The sequence below is a fragment of the Mesoplodon densirostris genome, chromosome 16 (assembly GCF_025265405.1).
Source record: "Mesoplodon densirostris isolate mMesDen1 chromosome 16, mMesDen1 primary haplotype, whole genome shotgun sequence".
NCBI classification, from domain to species: domain Eukaryota; kingdom Metazoa; phylum Chordata; class Mammalia; order Artiodactyla; family Ziphiidae; genus Mesoplodon; species Mesoplodon densirostris.
Window position 1 is genome coordinate 2140121 of NC_082676.1, and position 10954 is coordinate 2151074.

The following is a 10954-nucleotide window of genomic DNA, read 5'->3' on the forward strand; positions in this document are numbered from 1 at the left end:
CGAGACCCGGCGGGCGGGCCTGGAGGAGGGGTGGGAATCGACCGGGGCGGAGCGCGCGTGCGCGGGAGGGCGGGGGGCGCACGTGTGAGGGAGGGGGCGGGGCGCCAAAGCTCCGCCCGCCGCGCGTGCCGCCCTTCTCAGGACCCGGGTGCGGGGAACCTGTGGATCGTGTTTCCCGGTTTCAGTTTCCCCGCTACAGCAGCGTGCCAGACGCTTTCCCCCGTCCTGGGCCGGAAGGCTGGGATGCGCCCCACTGTCACCTTCCCCAGGGGCAAAGGCTGGGGGTCCCTTCCCCGGAGAGTGACGGGGGCCGGGGTCACTGCCCGTGGGGTGAAGGTTTGGGGCCGGGAGGTCTCTTCCCCGGGGTAGAAGGCAGGGGTCCGGGCCGGGGTCATCGCCCGCGGAGTGAAGACGGAGGGTGGGGGGTGGTCTCTTCCCCGGGGGCGAAGGCGGGGGACCAGGGTCACTGCCCAGGAGGTGAAGGTGGGGGCTGCGCTCCGCGCGTGGGGCGCAGTAGTAACTGCGGGTAACGAGCGCTTCCGGCGCGTCAGCCGCTAAATATAAGGTGCTGAGCGCATCTTCTCTTTTAATCCCTCCCCTCCCCCCAAACCTGCGGTGGCGTTCCGCGTCCCTTAAAATAAATCCCAGCCGGCCACCAGGGCCTCCGAGACCCGCCTGACCTGGCCTGCTTGCCGCTTTGCCCGGCTCCGGCTCGGAGGCCTCGCTGTGAAGTGGAGAAACGGGCCGCCCCCTCCTGTTCGCCAGACCCGCTTCTTGCCTGCACAGCCCTTTGCTCGGTTGGTGATTGTGTCTGCGCTTGCTTTCTGCCTGTCTCTCCCTCTTGACCTCAGATCAGCGACTAGTATTAGGTCCTGAAAAAAACTTGGTGAGTGGTGACCAGCATTTTACAGAAATTAAACAGAATGAGATAGAGAGCATCTCACAGAGTGCTCTTGCTCTTTGAAGCATTTATTTCACTTACACGTATTTAAGTGGGTACTTGATCAAGATGTAAAGTGTATTTCTTACAATAAGTGCCAAACGAAAAATGGAAGCCGCTGCAGAGAACACCTTACGGCAACCTGCACATAGGCTCTGACTCCCCATTTTACAGAGGAAACTGAGACCCAGCACAGGACAGTTGCCCCACCTGCCCTTTGTGAATCACCCCATTCCACCAGCACCCGGCAACAGTAAGAGAACAGTATTGGGTTGGAGAAAAGGAAGCACAGAGGAGCAGAAAAGAAGATGGAAAAGTCTTCTAAATAGATCTGCCAAGATTTACCAGTGCATCTCTGCTCCTGGAGAATTGCGCTGGTGAGGAGAGGGTGGACAGCGTGGCCCCCGGGTTAGCCCAGCTCCAGTAAGAGAGGTCTCCAGGCATCGGGGCATCCTGCCCTTGGACAGGAGACAGGACTCTCTCTCAGCACAACACAGTCTTCCCCAGGGTGCACCTGTGTGGCGTTGGTGCAACCCCAGGTCTCCTGACCACCTCAGCGACCATCTGGCCTGGTGGTCCCCCTGCACAGCAGAGGTCCTCCTGTCCCCCACTTCCCAGGTCCAGAACACGACTTGCCTAAGGCAACAGGTTCTGTGCCTTGGAACTCTCTCCACAATCTTCTGTGTGTACTGGAGGTGGGGACGCATTCCTCCCCAATTGGAGCCGATTCTACCTTGGAAGGGGGAGCTGGATCCTGAGCTCCAGGATCAGGGCAGGGGGCAGCTCCCAGGAACCTCTGAGAGCCCACCGGGCCCCTGGGTGTACAGCTGGGTGGTTCCCTGAGGACATCGGTCACTGCAAATGCCCGGGCAGGGCAGAGGCTAAAAATATACGTGGCGCACAGGTCCAGGAAGGCTGGCCCTGCCACTCATTCCTTGGTGTCCTGCCCAAAGTGGAGGGCACTTGTGAAAGGTCTGAGAGGGGGAGCAGTTGTGTGGAGCCTCAACTTGGCCCGGGAGTCCATTGGTGTCTGTTTTCCATGCGAGGGCACACCCCTCCCTGAACATCACCTCCACCCTCAACAGCTGTCCACAGTGCCCACCCGCTCGGTCATCACCAAGCCTTAGACTCCTGAGCCTGGGGATGTAGAGAGGGGAGCTGAGAAGCCGAAAAACCCTGGGCAGGTTGGACTCCCTGCCTCAGTTTCTCCTTTTGCCAGGTTGAGAAGACAGCTGTCCTGCCCATCTCACTGCTGGATGTGAGGACCCCAGAAAATAATGCCTGTGACGGGCTTTTGAGAGGCGCTAGGGGCCTGTGCATAGGAGACGGTGGTCCCTGCAGAGGACCACAGAAGCGGCTGGCTGGGTTTCCACTGCACCCACGAGCCACGTACCAAGCCCTGTGTGTTTGGAGGAGAGCGTCCCTTATTAAGGATGCGTGTGAAGATAAGGACCCAGGACCCGGCCCAGGGTTCCATCGCAGCCCCTGTCCTGTAGCAGGTGAGGGGCACGTGGCCACGGAAGGCCACTCTGTGACTGATGTGAACCTGAGAAAGAACGACGGGCCCAGCCCCTGGTCTCACAGGCATCATTGCTTAGCAGGAGCCAAACAAAACAGGTGAGTTGATTCAAAGACGTATTAGTAATAGGTGGACACAGATAAAACAGAAATCGAGTCTGGGGTCTGAAGCAGGGGACGTGCCAGCAGGGTGTGACCTTGCCTGTCCCCTCCTCTCCTTCGGGACCTAACGCACGAGAGGGGCAGACGTCCACCCGCTAGGAGGGAGCCTTTGCCCAGAGAGAGCCAGGAGCCAGGAGGAAGCTGAGGGTTGCAGGCGGGAGGGGGACCAAGGGCACGGCTGGCTTTGAAGGTGACTCGTACCAGGAGCCTTTCAGGCAGGTCACAGGGCTGGGAGGCCCGGGCGGCTGTGTTCAGGGCCTCTGTGGTCCGGGAGTAAAGACAAGAAAAGCAGGGTTGATCCCACACGGCCAGGAATTCTCCCCGAGGTCTCTGCTCTCTGTGAATCCGGTGGGAATCCATCCCCGTCCCCGGGGCCTGCAGGGCTGTTTTCCCTGGAGGCTCCGTGAGCACTGGTGGCGTGAGGTTCCCGCCTCTTTGGACCCCCTCGTCTCCTCGCCCTTCTCCTTTACCCCTCCTTCCTCTTCCATCTCCCCCTCCTCCCCCTCCCCCTTCCCTACCTCCACTCCTCGTCTCCCCACCCCACCCCCGGCTGCCCACCCAGCTGAGCCTTCTGGTGATGAGGCGTGCTGTGGGAAGTAAGCAGAAGTGTGTTAGGACCCAGACCCAGCTGAGCAGTCTCGGCCCACCTTTCCAGGCCCAGCTGGGTGGGAGAGGTAAGCAGAGTTGATGGGACTCTGGCAGCCCCAGACACTAGGTCCCCGAGAGTCAGATTCTAACACGGCGGCCCTTCAGAAATACAGAGAGAAAACACTTAGAGAACATCCTGGGAACAGGAAGATGGACAGGCCAGTCGGCTTTCCTCTCCTGGAAAGCCCCTCGATGCTGAGGGCTTTAAGAGCTCAGGAACAGCTTAGGGTGCACATTCCTGGGACCCCTTAGCCACCTTCACCACCCAGGGCCGGTCAGGCAGACCTGGCTGGCACCCTGGCCCCAGAGCCTCCTGGCTGTGCCTCCAGCACGAAAAGTGGGACCCAGGTTGTGCCTCGTGCTGTGAGGATGGACAGTGCAAGCGAGCTGTTTGCACCAGGCCAGCGTGTGGGAGGGACCCTCATAACCCCTCATCCTGGGTCACCAGCGTCCGCTTGCATGTGTGGGGCCTCCCTGAGCCGGATGATAGGAAAGGTAGTTAGCCACCGGGGCCTACCACGCACACAGGGAGGGTTGAGGGAGGCTGAGGTCCCCTGGGCCCTCAGCATCCCCAGCTGGGCCCACCCTCACCCACCCCACAAGGCCCTCCTCACCCCTTCCCGCTGCCTGGGTTCCGTCACCACCTCGTTTAGGGAAGAAGAGGTGTCCAGGTCAGAGAGTCAGTGGGGAGGGGTTGGCTCCCCCCCGCCCGCCAGACCGGCAGGGGTGGCTGCTGGGAGCCGGAGTGGGACGAAGACAGGTTTCAAACGGGAGAAGGACGTTGCCCAGAGGCAGAGTACGCGGGGCCACTCCTGGTTCCTCCCGCCTCCCCCTCTGCTGTGTGCCTCGGGCGTCTCCTCCGGCCCAGCTTCTCCTGGGGCAGGGTGCCAGCAGCCACGGTGACAGGGAGGCCAGCGGCTCAGGGTGACCTGCCCTCACACCCTAAGAGCTTCCACGCTGGCCTCGGGTTCTAGCGCAGAGCTTGACACGAGGCAGGTGCACCATCGCTGTTTGGCTCACCTTGAAGGGGGCCACGAGAGAGCCCTAGACAGGGGCTCTGCCAGCGTTCCGTGCCAGCCGCCTGCACCTTGCCTCCTGGTGGGTCCCGAGAGGAGGTCGGAAAAGGGGTGTGGGCAGGGGGGAAGGGGACTGTAGGGTCCCCTGTGTTCCCCTGAGCGCACTACCTGCACAGTCAGGGTCGTTTCTATTTCTCGACAGAAGATCCCTCCAAGGGCCCAATGGTGGTGCGTGTGTCTCTGTGGCAGCAGACACTCACTGGAGCGTCTTCACAGCAGAGCTGGAGACCCCCACGACCCATGACCTCTAGCAGGAGACTGGGTCAGTCTGGGCACCGCACATGAGCAGACCCTGGCCGCACAGACAGGGCCACGAGGGAAAGATAAACAGAGAGCATATGCCCTGTACAGAGTCACCGGCCCCCGCAACGTACACAGGTTGTTAGAGGTCAGGATGGCGGCCCCCCGGGGCCTAATGGTGAGGAGACCAGCCTGGGCTAGATGCTCAGCCAGGGTCACACGGCCACTGAGTGGCCAACCTGGGATTCTGATGTGAGTCTCAGGCTGCTGACCCGGACACCCTGCCTCATGGCGCTCCCTGCTCAGCCGCGGGGGAGATGCCAGATGCGGCTTCTTCATTCAAGGAACGCACGCTGTACAGGTGCCCCGGTTGCGGACTGTCCTGAGGCTGCAGCTGGGCACTGCGGGGAGAGTTCCTTCACCTTGTCCTCTCTTGACCCCCTGCAAAGGATGCAGGAGGCGTCCCAGGGAGTTGCCACAGTAACCCAAAGGCCTACCCGGGGAGCGTCCTAGGCTGTGAGCTCCAAGTCAGCTCGGAGGCTGGGCGCTGGTCTTTGCACCTGCCTGATGGTGCACGAGCACCGGCCTGGCAGAACCGCAGCCCCAGGAATGAAGTCGTGTAAATAAAGGGGTGGGGGACTTTCCTGGTGGTCCAGTGGCTAAGACTCCACATTCCCAACGCAGGGGGCCCAGGTTCGATCCCTGGTCAGGGAACTAGATCCGCATGTCACAACTAAAAGTCCGCATGCTGCAACTAAAAGATCCTGCACGCAGCAACAAAGATCTGCATATTAAATATTAAAAATTAAATATTGAATATTTTAAATATTTACTATTTTAAATATTAAAATTAAAAAATAAAATAAAGAAGTGGTGGAGACAATCCAGCCCTCCCAAAGCCTGTGGTCACCTGGCAGTGCTCGGGAGCCAACGTGAGGACCCCTCGTCTGTGTACTGACATTCTTACCTGGCGAGAGGCTAGAGTGTGGATGGAAAGCATCCTGCCGGGCACATGGGTGTTTTTGCAAGTGTGAAGGTCCACCCTGTGAACACCATACACCTTCCCTTCTGTGGCTGCCTTAACCCCCTGAACGCAAAGGCTTGGTGGCCAAGCCTGGGCACCGAGGCAGACGCTTGTCGTGATGCGGACGCCCTCGGACGGGCGGGGGCATGTGTGACAGAAGGGGCAGCATGCGGGCCGGGCTGAGAAGCGAGTTCTCCTCCAGGAAGGTGCCTCGGTCCAGAGCTGCTTCCAGATTTTCCAGGAGGTTTCAGCAGCTGGACGGGGCGGACGGCACCAAAAACACATTGCCATGGCTCATGTTGCTCATACAAGCGATCGCAGACCTCCAGAAGTATATATTTGTCTTTCCCAAGGAACAAACATGAGAATCACGTTTGCCTTGGGAGTCTCCCTGGGTTCATGGAAGTGTTTTCACAAATGGCGTTTACCATGCTCCCTGGAATCTCGGGGCCAGTGGTCCCGAGTCTGATCTCTCTCCACGCTGGGCTGGACTGAACTCAGGCTTATTCATTTATTTGTTTGCTTAGCAACATTACTGAGGTATTATTTACATACCATAACATTCACCCATTTAAGGTGTTCAGCTCAGTGGTATTTAGTATAGTCACAGAATTGTGCAGCCATCACCACTGTGTAATTCCAGAACATTCCAATCACAACTCCCCAAACCCTATAGCCACTAGCAGTCGCTCCCCACCACCCTGTCCCCCAAGGCCCAGGTAACCACTATGGATTTGCCTGTTCTGGACATTTCCCATTCATGGAATCATACACTATGTGGTCTTTTGTGACTGGCTCCTTTCACTATGCGTACGTTTAGGAATGTTTTCAAGGCTCATCCAGGTTGCAGCACGTATGAGTACTTTGTTTCTTTCTGTAGCTGAATAACATTCTGTTGTATGCTGGTGTTTACGTGTTCATCAGTTGATGGACATTTGGTTTGTTTCCACCTTTCAGCTACTATGAATAATGCTGCTGTAAACACTGTGTACAAGGCTTTGTGTGGATGTATGTTTTCATTTCCCCCGGTATATACCTCGGAGTAGAATTGCCTGCTCATATGGTGAGTCTATGTTTAACATTGTGAAAAACCACCAGACGGTTTTCCAAAGTGGCTGCACGTCTTTATATTCCCACAGCAGCGTGTGACGGGAGCCTGGTCCTCATTTGATGCTCTCTGGGGGCAGGGTGTCCATGTCTCAGCAGGGCTGTTCCTTCATTTGGGGATGAAAGGCATTTCCCTGCTCCGAGGAGTGCCTTGGCACCAGGCGTCCACGTGCGCTGTCAGCAGTCACCCAAGGGGCCGGCTTCCATACTCAGATGAACAGGGCAGGTAGAGGTTTCTTTTACCACAGGACTTGGGAGAGGACTGGCGGGCTGCTCCTGGGAAAGCTGCACTGGGGCTGCTGCACAAGCAGGCAGCCTTTTATCCCAGTCAGTCATGTAGCACAGGGGTCCCCAACTCCCCGGCCTCGGACCAGTAACGGTCCGCGCCGGTTAGCAACCAGGCCGCACAGCAGGAGGTGAGCCATGGGCGAGTGAGCCAAGCTTCATCTGCCGCTCCCCATCGCTTCGCATCGCTTGCATTATGGCCTGAGCCATCCCCCCCTCCCCCGTCCGTGGAAAAATTGTCTTCCATGAAACCAGTCCCTGGTGCCAAAAAGGTTGGGGACCGCTGATGTAGCACAGGAGACTCAGGTCTTCAGCCTGGAGTCCCCAGACCTTACAGCTCCAGGTCTTCAGGCCTGTGGTCACCATCCCTGCCCTGATACTAGCAGACCTCAGAGATGTTGTGGGTTCCGTTCCAGACCACCGCAATAAAGCGGATATCACAATAAAGTGAGTCATGAATTTTTTTGGTTTCCCAGTGTGTATAAAAGTTATTTTTACGCTGTAGTCTATTAAGTGTGCAGTAGCATTGTGTCTGAAAAACATTGTACGTACCTTAATTTTAAAATAATGCTGTTGGAAAAATGGTGCTGATAGACTTGCTAAACGCAGGGTTCCCACAAAACATGTTTGTGAAAAATGCAATACTGCGAAGTGCAATAAAGCAAAGCATAATAAAACAAGGTATGCTTGTAGAATGCAGACTATGCATTCTAATTTCTGCAGAGAAAAATAAGGCCCATGCAGCAAACACCTTGAAGGAGTGCTCAGAGAAAAAAGAAGAACAGCAATTGAAATTCACAGTTGAGTGTGTGCTGGGCATCGTGCTGAGCAGTTTACACGCACACATCTGATGTTTGAAGCAGCGCTCTGAGTGGGGCTCTATAATCATCCCATTTTACAGACAGGAGGACGAGGATGAGGGCAGTTGAGGAACGTACCTACCATCCTAGCAGAGCCAGGTGCAAACGCAGGTTGGGGACGCCCTGGCCCCCAGCATGCTATTACACATCCTCCCCAAATATTTGCTGAGCTAATAAACCAGCCCTCCCTGGCCGTCCTGCTTGTCATCACATAAAGGCCAAGTGTGAGGGTCTCCAGGAAGAAAGTGCTGAGACAAGTAAGGGTACAAAGGGTTTAAGGGGGCTAACACCTGTGAGGGGAAAAGTGGAGGAAGTCAGCTTGGGCTGGGACCTGACCAAGTCTGCCTGCCGAGCAGGAGCTCTGGAGTCCAGGGGAGGAGTCTCACGTGGGGCAGAAATGGCCAGGCCTTCGGACCACGGCCTTGCTCGGGCTGACTGGGGCCACCCTGAGAAGGGCACCACCTCAGTGAAATCTGAGGTGGACCCTAAGCCTCTAATGCCTGCGGGCAGTCCGCTAGCCCTGCTCCTGTGTTGGGCAGTGAGTCTCTTTTGGAAGGGAGATCTGTGTGACCACAGTCCACCCCTTGTGCCCACAGGTTCCCTCCCTTGCACATGGGGGGCTCCTCCAGGGGTACCCCAGCCTCTCTTCCTGGGGGAGACTTAGAAGAGGGAGGGAGGAAGGTGGGCGAGGCCCCGCCGCTGCAGCGGGTCTCGGGGCCCCTCCACTCTCCAGCCTACAGCCCTCCTCAGCTGTCACCTCTGCAGATCTTGGGGGCCTTCCTGGGAGTGTGAGCCATGTCCTCATCCAGGAGGGTCTGAGCCCCTGGTTGCTGAACCGTCTCAGGCTGGGGTGCTGTTCTGTCCATTCACGGTAAGTCACCACAGCGCCAGGAGCACCCTCAGAAGCCAGCCCCACCGGTCTTGGCAATATGTGCTGGCCGAGCCTTGCAGCCCTTTTCCTGCAGTATCGTCCCAGCTACACTGGAACTTAATTCTGACAGGCCTGGTGGCCCAGAGAGGGTGTGGGGACAGTCACCTGTTGCCTTATGGGGAAGAGACTTCTGTATCGTCTCCCCCGGGGCCGGCTGGCTCTAGCTGGGGAGGGGGGCCACGTCTGCAGGCTCAGGTGGCTGAAGGCCTCTGAGGAATCAAATTCTGCATGCACACACTCAGGTCTCCACCCCCCGGGGTCCCCAGGGGTCCCAAGCAGGGTCCTGACCTCGGTAGCAGTCCTGCCTCCGCTGAGCAATCAACCATCTGTGAAGTTCAGCCACTCTGGCCATCAGGTCTGAATGTGAGCTTGAGTTTTTGCTGCTTTACTGCCTGAGTTTCTTTGAAGCTGCTAATGAGACTGCTGGCTTCCACACATGGTTCTCAATCGTTTAAGTGCCCTCAGCTTGTCATTATCGTCTATAAGTCAGTGCAACTTAGTCAACGAGCCTCCGGTTCCATCTTCCCCCCCCCCACCCCCACTTCTCTACCTTTCAAACTACCAGATCCGTTTGGATCATGACACTGGGCAGACTGCTGGCCAGTGCGGCCCCTGTTACCAGCCGGTCCGCCAGCTCCGTCCCCCAAGTTATCCCCAGGGAAAGTGTTAGCAGCTGGGCCCCGGGCCAGGGATGGGCTTCCCTCACTGCCCCGGTGGTGAGTGGTCCGGTCTGCAATTCCATCCTGCTGCCTGCTTTGTTGGACTGCTCCACTCCGAGTCCCAGCTTGTTCTCCAGGACATAGATGCGGAGGCGGAGGTTTCTTGGGAAGAAACACCTTCAAGGGGGAAAAGGGGGGCAGCAGGACTGGGCAGGAGGAACCACGGACCACAACGTGCCAGGCCAGCGGGCAGCTCTGGAGCACCTGCCCATGGGGGTGTCCCACGCCGAGTGGAAATAGGTGTCCTCATCCCACCTACCACCTTGCTGGCAGTCGCTGGGATCACCCAAGAAGAGTGTGACCTGGGCTTGAAGCTAATGGCTGGAGGCTCCCAGTTAGTTCACCCTGCTTCTTGCAGCTGGGCAGCGGTCCTTTCCTGGAGGGACTCTGAGCAGCACACCTCCGCATCTGCACAGAGATGGTGTCAGTATTTGTGGAATCCATCCCTTCCGCAGAGAGCCCTCAGCATTGTCACCCTGGGCTGTTTTGTGGAGAGTAACATACTCCCTCTGGGAGACTGGCATGGTCCTGGCCCTTTTCTGTGAAACCGGGCCCTACCCAGATGTTGAGCATCTTTTCATGTTCTTATCCGTCATTTGTATATCTCCTTTGGAGAAGTGTCTATTCATATCCTTTGCCCATTTTAAAATTGGGTTATTTGTCTTTTTATTATTGAGTTGTGATAGTTCTTCATATATTCTAGATACAAGTCTCTTCTAAGTATGATTTGAACTTTTCCTTCCTCTCTGTCGGTTTTTTCATTTTCTTGATGTCTTCTGAAGCACAAAAGTATTAAATTTTGAGGATGTCGAATTTATCTTTTTTGCTGTTGTTGCTTATGCTTTTGGTGTCATATCAAAAGAGCCATCACCTAATCCAAGGTCTATATGTATATTTTCTTCTAAAAGTTTTACAGTTTTTGCCCTCACATTTAGGTCTTTGATCAATTTTGAGTTAATTTTTGTGTCTAGTGTGAGAGAGGGATCTAGCTTCTTTCCTTTCCATGTGGGTATCCAGTTTTCCCAGCACGATTTGTTGAAAAAACTGTCCTTTCGTCATTGAATCATCATGGCACCCTTCTGAAAAATCATTTGACCATACATGTGAGGGTTTATTTCTGGGCTCTGTATTCTACTCCAGCTGGTCTATGTAACTCTCCATATGCCAGTACTGTTCTGTCTTGATTACGGTAGTTTTGTAGTAAGTTTGAAACTGGGAAGTGTGAGCGCTCCAACTTTGTTCTTCTTTTCCAAGATTGTTTTGGCTATTCTGAATCTCTTGAATTTCCATATGAATTTAAGGATTCCTTTGTCAATTTCCGCAAAGAAGCCACCTGGGAGTTTGGTAAGGATTGTATTGAGTCTGATATACAAGTGGTATCAGGGAAACGCAAATAAAAATCAATTTGGGGAGTACCACCATCTTAATGATATTCAGTCTTCCA